We start from the raw sequence: 15,404 nt of genomic DNA on the forward strand, positions 1-15,404 counted from the left end.
TTTATTTTATCAAAAGTTTTCCTGCATTTATTGAGATAAAAGTATTTGATTTTTTTGTTTTGAGATGGAAGTTTTCCTAATATCGAATCTGCCCTGCATTCCTGGTATAAATCTCACCAGATTGTAGTGTATGACCTTTGTGATATATTGCTGTAATTTCCTTACAAGCATTTTATTTAAAATTTTTGCATCAATATTCATTAGGAAAATCGGTCAATAGTTTTCTTTCCCTATTTTTGCTCTTCTGGTTTAGGTATTAGTATCATATTTGTGTCATTAAAACAATTTGGTAGGACTCCTTCTTTGCTTATTTTTTAAAATAGTTTATTTAGTACTGGTATTAACTGTTCTCTAAATGCTTGTTAGAATTCACTTGTGAATCCATCTAGTGATTTTTTTCCTTAGAGAGCTTATTGATGACTTGTTCAATTTCTTTTTCCAATATAGGGTTATTTAAGTATCTATTTCCTCTTTTGTTAATCTGGATGATTTATATTTTTGTAAGTATTTATCCATTTCACTTAGATTGTCAGATGTATTGCCATATAATTAGGCAAAACAGCTCCTAATAATTACTTTAGTTTCATCTTCATGGTGGTGCATTCAACCTTTTCATTTTTGATACTAGTTTTCTTCTTTCCTTTCAAAAATCAAATTAAACAATGGTTTATCTATTTCCCCCCTCACATTCAGCTCCTAGTTGTATTTATTAGTTCAATTTTTTAACTTTCAATTTTATTTATCTCTTCTTTGACTTCCAGGATTTCCATTTTGGTATTCAATTAGAGATTTTAAATTTGTTCTCTTTCTAGTTTGTTTAAATTGCTTGCCCAATTCATCGCTCTTTCTCTGTTTTATCTGACCTCTTCTTTCTCTATTTTATTGATGTATGAGTTTAGAGATGGAAATTTTTCCTTAAGCATGGCTTTGGCTGCATCCTGCAAATTTTGGAATGTTGTTTTATTGTGTCATTCTCTTTAATGAAATTGTTTATTATTTCTTTGTTCTTTGACTCATTCATTCTTTAGGATTAGATTATTTGGCTTCCAATTAATTTTAATCTGCTTCCATGACCCTTGATAGAATGTAATTTTTATTGCACTATGGTTTAAAAAGGATGCATTTAATATTTCTTCTTTTCTGCACTTGGGTTATAAGGTTTTTATGTCCTAATGCATGGTCACTTTTTGTGAAAGTGCCATGAACAGCCTGAGAAAAAATTATGCTCCTTTCTACTTCCATTCAATTTTCTCCAGAGGTCTAGCATATCTAACTTTTCTAAACTTCTATTCATCTCCTTAACTTCTTTCTTATTTATTTTATGGTAAGATATATCTAGTTCTGAGAGGGGAAAGCTGAGGTTCCCTACTAGCATAATTTTATTGTCTATTTCTTCCTGTAACTCATTTAACTTTTCCTTTAGGAATTTGGATGATACGTCATATGGTGTATGCTGTATATGTTTAGCACTCATCTTATTTCATTGTCTATGGTACCTTTTAGCAAATATAGTCTCCTTGTTTATTACTTTTAATTAAGTTTATTTTTGCTTTTGCTGTGTCTAAACATCATTGCCATCTCTACCTTTTTTACCATAGCTGAAGCATCATAGGTTCTCCTCTAGCCACTTATTCTTCTCTGTGTGTTTCTCTGTTTCAAATGTGTTTCTTGTAAACAACATATTGTTGGATTCTGGTTTCTAATCCATTCTGCTGTTTCCATTTTATTCATGAGTTCATCCCATTCACATTCACAGTTATGAATACTGTGCTTTTCCCTGCATTCTATTTTCCCCCTGGTTATCCTTCTCTCTCTCTCTCTCTCTCTCTCTCTCTCTCTCTCTCTCTCTCTCTCTCTCTCTCTCTCTCTCTCTCTCCCCCCCATCCGTCCTCAAAAGTCTATTTTCCTTTTAACCACTGCCTCTCTTAATCCACTCTCCCTTCTATCAGCCCTCTACCTTCTCTTCCCCCACCCCCACCCCAACTGCCCTGTTGGGTAAGATAGATTTCTATACCCAACTGAGTGCGTATATTATTTCCTCTTTGAACCAATTCTGATGAGAGTGAGGTTCAAATGTTGCCTGCCAGGGGTGGCAAAAACTCATCGTTGCATGCCTATTTTATGTAAGATATTTCACCCCCCTGCTCTTCCTCTTCCTTCCCCTTTCTCCCAGAACACCCTTCTTTCTCACTCCTTAAGTTTTTTTTGTGATCATTCCATCAAAGTCAACTCACACCTGTGCCTTCTGTCTAGGAATACTCCTTCTAATTGCTTTAATCATGACAACATTCTTAAAACATATATCATCTTTCCATACAAAAATGTAAACAGTTTAAACTTATTGATCCCCTAATGATTTCTTTTTCATGTTTACCCTTTCATGCTTCTCTAAGTTCTGTATTTGACCATTAAATTTTCTGTTTTGCTCTGGTCTTTTCATCAGGAATGCTTGAAAACCCTCCATTTCATTGAATATTCATGTTCCCCCTGAAGGATTATACTCAGTTTTGCTGGATAGATGATTCTTGGTTGTTATCCTAGTTCCTTTGTCTTCTGTAATATCATATGCCAAGTCTTCCATTCCTTTAATGTAGAAGCTGCTTAATCATGTGTGATTATGACTTTGGCTCCATGATATTTGAATGGTTTCTTTCTGGCTGCTTGCAATATTTTCTGCTTGATCTAGGAGCTATCCTTGACTTGGAATTTGGCTACAATATTCTTGGGAGTTTTCATTTTGGGATCGGTTTCAGGTGGTGATCAGTGGATTTGTTCAATTTTTATTTTGCCCTCTGGATCTAAAATATCAGAGGAGTTTTCCTTGATAATTTAATAAAATATGACGTCTAGGCTCTTTTACTTTAATCATGGCTTTCAAGTAGTCCAGTAATTTTTACATTCTGTTTCCTCAATACATTTTCAAGCCAGTTGTTTTTTTGTTGAGATACTCAATACTTTATTTATTTTTCATTTTTTTAAACTTTGTTTTGTTTGTTGATGTGCCATAGAGTAATTATCTTCCACTAGCCTAATTCTAATTTTTAAGGAATCATTTTTTTCAGTGAGCTTTTGTACTTCTTTTTCTATTTGGCCAATTTTCCTTTTTAAAGATTTCTTCTCTTCAGTGAATTTTTGTGCCTCTTTTATCATTTCATCAATTCTATTTTAAAGGTGTTATTTCCTTTACTATTTTTTTGTGTCTCCCTTACCAAGCTGTTGACTGCCTTTTCTTAATTTTCTTAAGTCACTCTCCTTTCTTTTCCCCATTTTTCCTCAACCTCACTTATTTGAGTTTTAAAATCCTTCTTAAGCTCTTGCAGGAATTCTTGTTGGGTTTTCAGTAATTACTTTTTATTTTTGAGGCTTTGCTTGTAGCTATTTTGGTATCAATGTCTCCTTCTGAGTTTGTACCTTGATCTTCTCTTTCACCCTAGCAGCTTTTTTGGATTAGTTTCTTTTTTGTTGTTTGCTCATTTCCCCAGCCGATTTCTTCACTTTTAACGTTATGTTAAAGTTGGGTTCTGCTTCTGAGGTGGAGGGGGCACTGTCCCAAGCTTTAAGTTTTTCATGCTGCTGTTTTCAGAACTAATTCTGGGGGATCTGTAAGTTTTTGATGCTTCCAAGGTCATATGATCTAAGGAGAAAGGTGGTCACTGCTCTCCTGGCCTGCTCTTGGTCTTTACCCAGGAAAGGCCCTTGCTCCCCTGCATCCACAAGTGCTTGTTCTCCTCTTGGCCCGGGAAGTATGACCAAGTCCCTTACTCTCCTGCAGCCACAGAAGTCTTGGAACTGAGAGTCTGCTCCCTTGTGAATGACCACAAGCACTCTTCTTCACCCTAGACCTGTGACCAGCACCCCTGCTTCCCTGCAGCCATAAGTGCTATCATTCTTCATTCTTCTTGGCCTGGGAACTATGACCTGGAATTAGTATAGGCAATGCAGCAGGGTCCTGCACCCAGGGCCAGCAAAAGGTCCCCTGTGATCATTTTCTGACCACTTGTCCAAGCCCCTTACTGTCTCTGAACTGAAAACTCCTGAAGCTGCTACTGCTGCTATTGCAGTCCTCTCCAAGGCCTACTGCTGGTATTACCTTGGTGTGTGCTGGGGCTGACCCCTACAGGGTGTCAAAGACCTCTCCTACTGACCTCCTAAGTTTTCTTGGGCTGGAAAAATGTCTCACTCTGACCTCTTATTGGCTCTGCTACTCCAGAACTTGATCTGAGGCATTATTTTGAATTTGTTTGGAGAGGAATGTTGACAGAGTTCAGCTGAGTTGTTGCTTGTACTCCACCATCTTGGCGCCCAAGTATTTATTAAGCACCTACTATGCTTTAGGCACTGTACTGGGGACACAAATAGAGGCCAAAAATTCCCAAACACTCCCTGCTCTCAAGGAGCTATCAGTCTAATAGGAGAGACAATATGCACAAAAACCCCCACAAACTATGTACAAAGAAGACATATACAGGATAAATTGGAGGCAGTCTCACAGAAAAGGCACTGGCATTAAGGAGAACTAGGAAAGGCTTCTTACAGATGGTGAGATTTGAGCTGAGACTTGGAGGAAACCCAGGAGGCCAGAAGGAGAAAGTTAGGAAGCAGAGCCTTCTAGGCATAGGACAGAGTCAGTAAAAATGCTAAGACTTAGGCAAGGAAGAGTCTTGTGCAAGGAACAGCAAGGAGACCAGTGTCACTTGGTGTTTCTAATGATGTATTTATGAAGTACTTAGCACAGTTCCCAGCACATGGTAGGTGTTTAATAAATGCTTGTTCCCTTCCCTTCCCCTTCTGACTTCTTGGAAGCTCACGTGACTGGAAGAGCTAGAAAACAGTCCAAATTCTTTATTTGACCCCAGATCAGTTTCTCTTCTGCTTCCAGTTCCGTTTTTGAAAAGCATATTGTGCCTTTATTATTATCTTATCTCAGACAGAAATCAAGTGCCAACCTGAAACACCAGGCTCTTGGCTTTTGGAGGCTGTTGTTTATCTGTCTCACCATTTTTCTAGAATATGAAAGTAACTGAGTTTGTTTTTTTAAATTAAAAATGCAAACCTAGTTCAAATACCCAATACTTGAAAAGTGCTTAGCACGGTGCCTGGCAAATTATTGGTACTTGATAAATGTTTATTAAAAAAAAAAAGAGAAAGAAGCAGGATGGAGTAATGACTGGAGAGCTGGCTTTGTAGTCAGGAGGACCTGGGCTAAAGACCCACCTCTTACACCCATTTCAGGGCTCTGAGCAAGTCACAAGGCAACCCTGTGTATGGGATGGGTGTGGGGGGGGTAGGCAGAGTCAGGTTCCAATAGTGTTAGTGAAACAGTGTTTAGGCCTACACAAACACTTCATTGGAGAGGAAGGAAGAAGAGCTTAAGACCTAGTTGTCACCTGTCTGGGCTAGCCCAGGGGGTAGCAGGTAACCCTGGTAGAGAAGGCAGCAGGCCAAGACATAAAGCCCAGCAGCAGTAGTCTGGGGCAACAAGCAGAGATGCAGGCCTACTATGGGTGTGGGGGGGGGTGGGAAGCAGGCCCAGACAAGGGCCTCAGTGGTGCTGGCCAGGGGACAGCAGGTCCAGCTGGCCACCACAGCAGCAGCAGACAGCAGCAGGCAGAGATGTGGGCCCCAACAGCACAGATAGCAGCGGCCAGAGACATGGGGCCCAGTGGCAGCAAATAGTGGATCAGCTCCGGCAGCAGTGGCAGCCCACTGTCCAAAGAGTTCAGTGGCATATTTGGTGGCAAAGGGCAAGCCTCCCCTACCTCCACAGCTCATTGCTTACTATAATGTAAATCTCACGTGACTCTCCTTCTTCCTGCCAAAACAACACCTAGCAATCATTGTATAATTCTTCCAGAGGGAGGACTTAGTGGATCAATAGGAGGAAGCTTGCTTTGAAATGGTAACAAGAAAAGGTTCAAAATGTCTAACCAGCCCCTACAGAAGAAGAGGATGAGTCCCTCAGAGGCCTCTCATAAGGCAAAGATTCTGTATGCCACCACACTACACCCGTTGGCCATATGCCATAGGGCTCCCAGGGAGGCGGAGGTCCTGGCTGGTGGGCCAGCGAACACTAAATGGATGAGGGCAATTCTCCCTGCCTTGTGCTGAGGATCAGTGACTACACGACAAGCGTTGTCATCTTTGCTACATCTCTGATGTTGCTAGTCCTGCTCCTGCTTATGGCTACCTTTTTATATACCAGGACCCACTGAACTGGAAAGATGTGCTATCATTCATCACATGATCATTTAGACCCAGGACTGGTCCTTCCTGAGATTCTCCCAGATTCAGTCACTCCTGCAGGGAATGGTTATATCATTTGTTTCATATTGTTATATTTGTGTCTGAGTTTTCCCCCTTTCTGATTTAGTGCTGCTTTCTTGAATTATGGTGGTTAGGGTTAACCAGTTAACAGCCCTAAAGTCATCTTAATGGTGGAAGGTCATCTGGAAGACCTTAACAAGGACCTTTCCACCCAGGAGTGGAGGGTGGTAGGAGCAATATAGGCATGCCTTGGAGATATTGTGGGTTCCGTTCCAGACCACTGCGATTAAGAGAATATTGAAATTAAGTGTGTCACATTAATTTTTTGGTTTCCCAGTGCATTTAAAGGTTATGTTTATATTATACTGTAGTCTATTAAGTATGCAACAGTATTATGCCTAAAAAACAATGTACATGCCTTAATTTAAAAAATACTTTATTGCTAACAAAATGCTAACCATCAAACGAGCCTTCAGAGAGTTGTAATCTTTTTACTGGTTGTGGGTCTGCCTCAATGTTGATGGGGGCTGGCTGAGCAGGGTGTTGGTTGGTAAAGGCTGGAGTGACTGTGGTAATTTCTTAAAATTAGACAACAATGAAGTTTGTCCCATCAAATTGACTCTTTCACCTGAACACTCAAAGGTCACTGTAGGGTTATTAAGTGGCCTAATTTGAATATTGTTGTGTGTCAGGGAATAGGAGGACCCAAGGAAGAGAGAGAGATGGCCTGTTGGTGGAGCCATCAGAACACACACAACATTTATTGATTAAGTTCACCATCTTATATGGGCACGGGTCGTGTTGCCCCAAACAATTGCAGTAGTAACATCAAAGATCATTGATTCCAGATCACCATGACAGCTATGATAATATTGAAGAAGTCTGAAATATTGTGAGAATTACTAAAATGTGACACAGAGGCATCATGTGAGCAGATGATACTGGAAAAATGGCTTCCTTGATGCAAAGCTGACACAAACCTTCGATTTTTAAATACGCGATATCTGTGAAGCACAAGAAAATGAGGTCCAACGTCTCCCCTCAGGCAAGTCAGGCTAGTTTTTCCTGGAAAGGTGTTCAGTTATTTTTGACACTTGATTGCTTCATAGGACTAAAGGCTCAGGCTTTTGACATCATTTCCTCACTGCCTGAGTACAATGCAGCCACAAAGAAAGGCCACAAGGGGCACTCCAATGCTTGGCTGGGTAGTTCAAGTGTGTTGAGCCTATACTTTGCTCTACCCGCATGTTCCCTCTTCCCTGACAGCATGGATTAATTTTCACAAAGCTGCACTAGGGACACTTAATAAAAGCAATGGACTGATCACAAATACATAATTTAAATTATATAAATGTATTATCTATAAATATATACAAAATAAAAAATATAATTGATTGATTATCAAAATGTGCAAGTGATTAGGTTTGAGAAAAGATTTAGGGAGTCCTGTCAAGTCAAAGTATAGAAGACCAGCTGTCAGGTATGTTATAGAAAGGAAGGAATTCTCGATCCGATATGGATTTGGACTAGCTGCCCACTGGGGTCCCTTCATTCAGCCTGCCTAGTAACTACCTCATCCTCACCTGACCAGCTTCAGAAGGGAAATCCACTACACCCAAGGCCACATACTCCTCTTGTGTACACCCCTGACTGGCAGGTGGTTGTTCCTTTCACAGAGACTAAATCTGCTGTTCTGGAGCTTCCACCCAACTTAGATCAAATGACCTATGTGACCATCTTCTATTAGATGTTCAAAGGGCTATGATGGGAAAGATGGTTCACGCTTATTCTGCTGGGCCCCAAACAGCAGAGCGGGGGGCTAGTGGGTGTGGACAGAGGAATGTAATAGATCATATTTTAAGAGAAGAAAGAACTTCCCAACAGTGAAAAATTCTTAACGGGAAAAAAAGGTCCCATATGTTCAAAAATGTTTATACCATTATCTGAGACACTAGTGTAGTATGGCTGTATGCACTGTGCCCAGCACATAGCAGGTGCTCAATAAATTTTTATTGACTACAAAGCTAGGAACAAAGTATGTGGTCGATATCAGTATCACCAACAGGTACTGAAGTAAGCACCTACTGTGTGCCAGGCATTGTGCTAAGTGCTGGGGACACAAAGAAAGGCAAAGATAGGGAAGCAGAGGACAAATTGTGCCCAATTACCTCCAGGGAGCCGGGGGTTTCTCCACTAGCACAGAAGCCGCCTGGCTTTGGCTCTCACTGTTGCACACAATAAAGAAGGGGGTTTTTCCTGAGTGGGGGAAGAGCAGTGAGCTTGCCTGCCTAGTTCACCTCTTCTCCAGCCTCAGATTTATTAGCAGCTAAACCTGAGGGAAGCTTGGGAGTAGCTGAGAGTATATAGCCCTCGATCAGATAATTATCTGTAACAGAAACCTTTGATCTCCATGGAGACACAGGGATAAAAAAGGAAAGCATTTATTTTAGCTTGGGCGCACTCTGCCTGGTTTTTGTTAGCTGGCAGAGGTCATAGTCACAGTCAACAAGTATTTATTAAGCACCTTCTCTTTGTCTGGCACTGTGCTAAGTGCTGGGGAAACAAGAGGGAGCTGGGGGTGGGGAATGGGAAGGAAAGGCTCTATGCAAACAAGTTATATAGAGGATAAATTGGTGATAAGAACTAGTATTTATATAGCACTTTTAAGATTTATGGGGCAGCTAGGTGGTACAGTAGATAGTGGTGATGCATCAGGCCTGGAGTCAGAAAGATCTGAGTTGAAATTCAGTCTTTCATACTAGCTGGGTGACCCTGGGCAAGTCACTCAACCTGGTTTACCTCAGTTTCCTCATCTGTAAAATGAGCTGGAGAAGGAAATTGCAAACTACTCTCTTGTCTTTGCCAAGAAAACTCAAATGGGATCATTGTGGAAACACAATCAGGATAACACAAGATTTAGCAGCTTCTACATTAAAGGACTGCAGGGAACAGAATATAATATTCCGGAGGGCATAGGACTACAACAAGAATCACCTACCCAGCAAAACTGAGTATAATCCTTTAGGGGAAAAAATGGTCATTCAGTGAAACAGAGGACTTTCAAGCATTCTTGAGGAAAACACCAGAGGTGAATAGAAAATTTGACTTTCAAATACAGGACTCAAGTGGAACGTGAAGAGGTAAACAGGAAAGAGAAGTAATAAGAGACTTATCAAAGTTGAACTGTTTACACTCCTGCATGAAAAGATGATATTTATACTCATGAGACCTTTGTCAGTATTAGGGTAGTTGGAGGAAAAAAATTATATGTATGTACAGACAGATAGATGATAGATAGATAGATAGATAGATAGATAGATAGATAGATAGATAGATAGATAGACAGACAGATAGATGGCACAGGGCGAGTTGAAGATGAAGAGGTGATATCTGCAGAATAAAATTAAGGGATGACAGAGGATTATACTAGGATAAGAAGAAAGGGAGAGGTAGAATGGGGTAAAAACCTCACAAAAAAAAAGAAAAGAAAAGGCTCTTACAGTGGAGGGGAAACGAAGGAAGGTGAAAGGGAATGAGTGAATCTTATTCTCATAGGATTTGGCTTAAGGAGGGAATAACATACACATTCAATTGGGTATGGAAATCTGTCTTACCCTACAGGAAAACAGAGGGAGAAGGGGACGAGAGAGCAGGGGGATGATAGAGAGGCGGGCAGATTGGGAAAGGAGGTAACCAGAAGCAAAAACTTCTGAGGAGGGACAGGGTCAAAAGAAAGAACAGAATAAATGGGGGGGCAGGATAGGATTAAGGGAAATAGAGTTAGTTTTTCACAACATGTGTACTACGGAAGTGTTTTGCATAACTGCATATGCATAACCTATATTGAGTTGCTTGCCTTTTCAATGAGGGTGGGTAGGGAGGGAGGAAGGGACATTCAGAGGTGTCACCTTGGCCATGTCCTTGCCCTCTTCTTGACCTCATTACCCTTACTCAAAAATGAGTAGGTTGGACCACATGACCCCTAACGACTCTTTTACCCTCTTATTCTAAGACATTAAGGCAGTTTTACTCAATAATTTCTGGAAATATGATGTCTAGGCTCTTTTTTTTTAAAGTCACAGATTTCAGGTAGTTCAATATTGTTTAAATTCTCTCTCCTCGATCTATTTTCCAGGTCAGTTAAGTGTTTTGGTCTGAGGGCAGATTTGAACTCAGGTCCTCCTGACTTCAGGGCCGGTGCTCTATCCACTGCGCACCTAGCTGCCCCTTAGTATCTCAATTTTCCCACATCCTCTCCAACACTTGTCATTTTTCTTTTCTGTCATATTAGCTCATCTGATAGGTGTGAGGTGGTACTTCAGAGTTATTTTAATTTGCATTTCTCTAAGCAATAGTGATTTAGAGCATTTTTTTTCATCTGGCTATAGATAGCTTTTGTTTCTTCTGAATACTGTCCATTCATATCCTTTGACCCCAATTGCAAAAAAAAAAAAAGAGAGAGAGAGACAGAGAGCAAGAAACATAAGAAAGGTAAATAAATACAGCTGCACAGGAGGCACAAATAATAAATAAGCCCAATTCAAGAGACTATCAAAAGGGGGAAAAAAGACAAACCTAGATATAGAAACACCTGTGGGGTAAAATATCAACAAATAAAAGCAGGAGAACCCTTAAAAGATTTCTTTATAAAAGCACATAAAAAGATGAAAATGAAAATGGAACTTAAACAGAAATGATGGTAGAGAAATGGATCTGAAACACCATGGACCAAATCACACAACCCTCCTATACACATTGAACAGTATTCGCTGAGGGTCTAGGTTGGAGAGTTGGAACACAACTAAGAATGGGGAGAAGAGCTAGAAGATATTAAGGAACATGCAATTTACTCTAATCAAGTCAAGGGTAAACAATGAAGGGAAAATAACTCCTGTGGTGTCTCAGGAAGAAGATGGGATATGGAAGAATGGATAGAGTGGCAAAGGGAGAGACCATGTATGAAAAAAAGAAAAAGGGAAATCTCAATTCAGTGATAGGAAGGGGACCCACTGAAGGGAACTCCCTTGGGTGTGGAAGGAGAAATATATTCTGTAATGAGATACAGAAGACCTTAAAATATGGGTATAATATACAAGGATTTGGTGCTCAGAGAGGGCATTACCTTGCAGAGAGTGTTTTGCTTTCTTGCCTCAGGAGAAGGGGAATCAGAGATCCTGACAACTGGCACCAGGGGAAGATAAGAAAGGAGATTTTAACTAACTACTTAATTGAGAAGAAAAATGAAGGAAACAATTACATAATTAGATAAATGAAAGAATAAAAAGGGGGATTAAAAAGTTAAATAAAACACCCAAAACTAGAGAAAGAGGTGAAAAGAAGGCGAGGATGAAGGTGAAGGGAAAAGAGGCTGTAAAAATAGGGCTGATTTAAATAGACTAAATAAAAATAACTGTAGATAAAGTAATATCTGTAAAGATAAAAAGAAAAAATCTTAATTCATACAATGCAATGTTAAAGACAAATATTTAAAAATAGACCGAACTCTTATAACTTTAAATGTGAATGATTTAAACAATCCAATAAAACACGACAGTGACAGATAAGAATATAAAACCCCACTATGTTTTATTATAGAATAAAAAATGAGTTGAAACAAAATTTACTATGCATTAGGTGGATTAAAAAAACCCAGAAGTTATGATCATGCTATCAGGCAAAAAATCCTCACAATATAAACAAGGAAATGACATTATATTTAAATGGAATATAAAAAACAAATTAATATCAATATTAAACATATGCTCTGAATACCTTAGCATCAAATTAATAAAATAAAAAATACCTCAATTACAAGAAGACACAGAAATTAAAATAATTACAGTAGGAGACTTTAATGTCCCTCACTCGGTTTTAAATAAATCTAAAGGAAATATAAACAAAAGGGAAAATATAGAATTGAACAAACTGCTAGAGAAACTGGAGCTAAGAGACTGATAGAATCTTTCAAATGAGACTGCAAAAGTATATATACATATATAAAATTTTATATACATATACATTATATGCATATATGTATAAACGTATGTATATCTTGGCAACACACAAAACTTGTACCAAAATTGGTCACATATTAGAGCACAGAGATATTACAAATAAGCTTAAAAAAGATTTTATAAAGATGAACTGTGTATATTATAATGGAGGGGAGGATATTAAAAGTGCTTACTCTTTCAGGATCCTAATGTCACAAGAAGTCATAGTAGTCAATTGAGACAGAAGATCCATAAGTAGTTTTGTTACATCTTGGAGATGCCACAGGAAAAAAGGAGGTGGAAGAAGGAGAAAGGATACATTAGGCGGAAATGGGAGGAAAAATAGGGAATTTATTAACATGCCTAATCTGGTTGTGCAGAAGTAAAACTGTATTCCAACATGGACACTGTGAGGGAGGTAGTATGATTTGAACCTCAACTTTCATCTAAACTGATCAAAAGAAGGCAGAACACACACACACAGACAAATGCACCCACAAAGTTTGGTGTAGGAATGTGTTCAATTCAATAAGGACGCAGATAGCAACAGGAAGAGGGTAGATTCAGGGAAGGATTAGTCATAAGCTGAACAAACCTTAAATGCAAAAAAGCGATAGTGAAGAAAAGGTTAAAAGAAAAAAGAAAATAGAACTAAATGGGGGGTGAGGAGTATAGAGAAGGAAAAGTACTAGAGAATAGGATGAAAGGAAATAATTATCATAACTGTGAATGTGATTAGAATGAACTCACCCATAAAAGAGAATGTGTTAGCAGAATGGATTGAAAAGCAAAATCTAATAATATACTGTTTACAAGTAACACACTTGAAACATAAAGAAAAGAGTTGGAGCAAAAGCTATTATGCCTTAACTGAAAACAAAAAAAGCAGGGGTGGTAATTGTGCTTTTGGACAAGGCAATAGCAAAAACAGACTAAATTAAAATAGAGAAAGAGGAAAACTACATTTTGCTGAAAAGAAACAGACAATGAATCAGTTCCAATATTTAACATATATGCACCAAAGGGCATAGCTTCTAGATACTTGAAAGAAAAAACTAATTGACTTACAAGAAGAAATATACAATAAAACTATAAGAGTGGGGGACCTCTATTTCTCCCTATAAACCCAAGATAAACCTAATCAAAAAGTAAACAAGAAAGAAGTTAAGAACCAAAAAGAATTTTTTTAAATTAAATATGATAGATCTCTGGTTTTTCTTGAAGAGAAAGAGGAGCATAAATATTTCTAAACTGTGCATAGCACCTTTACAAAAATTGATCATGTCTCCAAACATAAAAACCCCACAAGTGCGGAAAAACAAAAATAACACCCTGATTATTACTGACCATATTACAATAAAAATTATATTAAAGGGCTCTTAAAAAGTATTAAAGATGAACTGGAGACTAAATAACTCAATCCTAAAGGATTGGTAGGTCAAAGAATAAATCATAAAAATGACAGATAATTTCATTAAAGGTAATGTCAGCAATGAGACTACATACAAACATTTTTGAGATGCAGCCAAAACAGGTCTTAGAGAGGAAAAGGTATAATTCTAAACACTTTTATTTAAAAAAAAAACAGAGAGACAGACAGAGAGACAGAAACAAACACAAAATTGATGAATTTGGAATGCAACTAAAATTCTAGAAAACCAACAAAATTTAAAATGAACACAATTAAAAACCAAAATAGAAATCCTGAAAAAATCAAATAAGAGATGAACAAAATTGAAAGCAAAAAATTGAATTAATAAATAAAACTAAGAGCTATGTAAAAATGGATAAATCATTTGCTAATTTGATTAAAAAGAAGAGGAAAATCAAATTACCAGTACCAAAAATGAAAAAGGAGTATTTCTCACAAATAAGAAAGAAATAAAGAATGTTCTTAGAAATATTTTACCCAATTATATACCAATAAAACTGGCAACTTAAATAAAATAAATTAATACTTACAAAAATATAAAATACCCAAATTGAAAGAACAAGAAGTAGAAACTTTAAACAACCTAATTTCAGAGGAAGAAATTGAACAGGTCATAGATGAGCTTTCAAAGAAAAAAAATTCCAGGACTAGATGGATTCACAAGAGAATTCTATCAAACATTCAAAGGACAATTAATTCTAATATGACGTACACTATTTGCAAAAATAGCAAAAGAAAGGACCCTACCAAATTCTTTCTATTACTGAGGGATAGCTTAATGAGTTATGATACATAAATGTACTGGAATACTCCTGGACTGTCATAAATGAGAAAACAGATGATTTCAAAGAGCCATGGAAAGATTTCTATGAACTGACACAGAATGAAGTGAGCAGAACCAGAGGAACAATTGATATTATAACATCAATATATAAAAGCATCAATTTCACAGACTTTTATAAACTGATGAAAAATGAAGTGAGCAGAAGCAGGAAAACATTTTATAGAATAGTAACAACACTGTAAAGACAAACAACTTTGAAAGCTATGATTGATAAGAAAGAACTATGATCACTAGTACTAGTCAGTCAATAAATATTCATTAAGTACCTTCTAAGTGCCAGGCACTGTGCTAAGTGCTAGAGATACAAAAAGAAGCCACTGGACAGTCCCTGCTTTCAAGGAGCTTACAGTCTAACGGGGGAGACAACAAGCAAACAAATATGTATAAATAAGCTACACAGAGGATAAAGAGAAAATAATTAAGAAAGCTAAGGTGCTAAGGAGAGAATGGGCCATATTAAGAGATGTTGCAAAAGTAAAATCGACATGCCTTGCCAACAGCTTGGATACGGAGGTGAGAGATAGTGAGGGGTCCAGGATGACTCTTAGGTTAGAAGCTTGAGAGGTTGGGAGGATGGTGATGCCCTCTACAGCAGGGGTGTCAAACACGCTGGAGTAGCTGCAGCCCACAACACTCTTGGGTTTGGCCTGAACCAGATCCAAATATAACCAGAAAAATTTAACAAAGTAAAGTTTAAAAACAACAAAACATGATAACTATTAATATTTGGTTTTCTAGGTCAATAGGCAACATTCAAGGATCTTTATGTACCATTATGGCCCAGTTTGAATTTGACCCAACTGTTCTACAATAATAGGGAAGGTTGTGGGAGGGGGAAGGTTAGGGGGTGGAATAATGAATTCTGTTCTAG

Source organism: Phascolarctos cinereus, unplaced genomic scaffold (assembly GCF_003287225.1).
Source record: "Phascolarctos cinereus isolate Bilbo 61053 unplaced genomic scaffold, phaCin_HiC Scaffold_4;HRSCAF=312, whole genome shotgun sequence".
NCBI lineage: Eukaryota > Metazoa > Chordata > Mammalia > Diprotodontia > Phascolarctidae > Phascolarctos > Phascolarctos cinereus.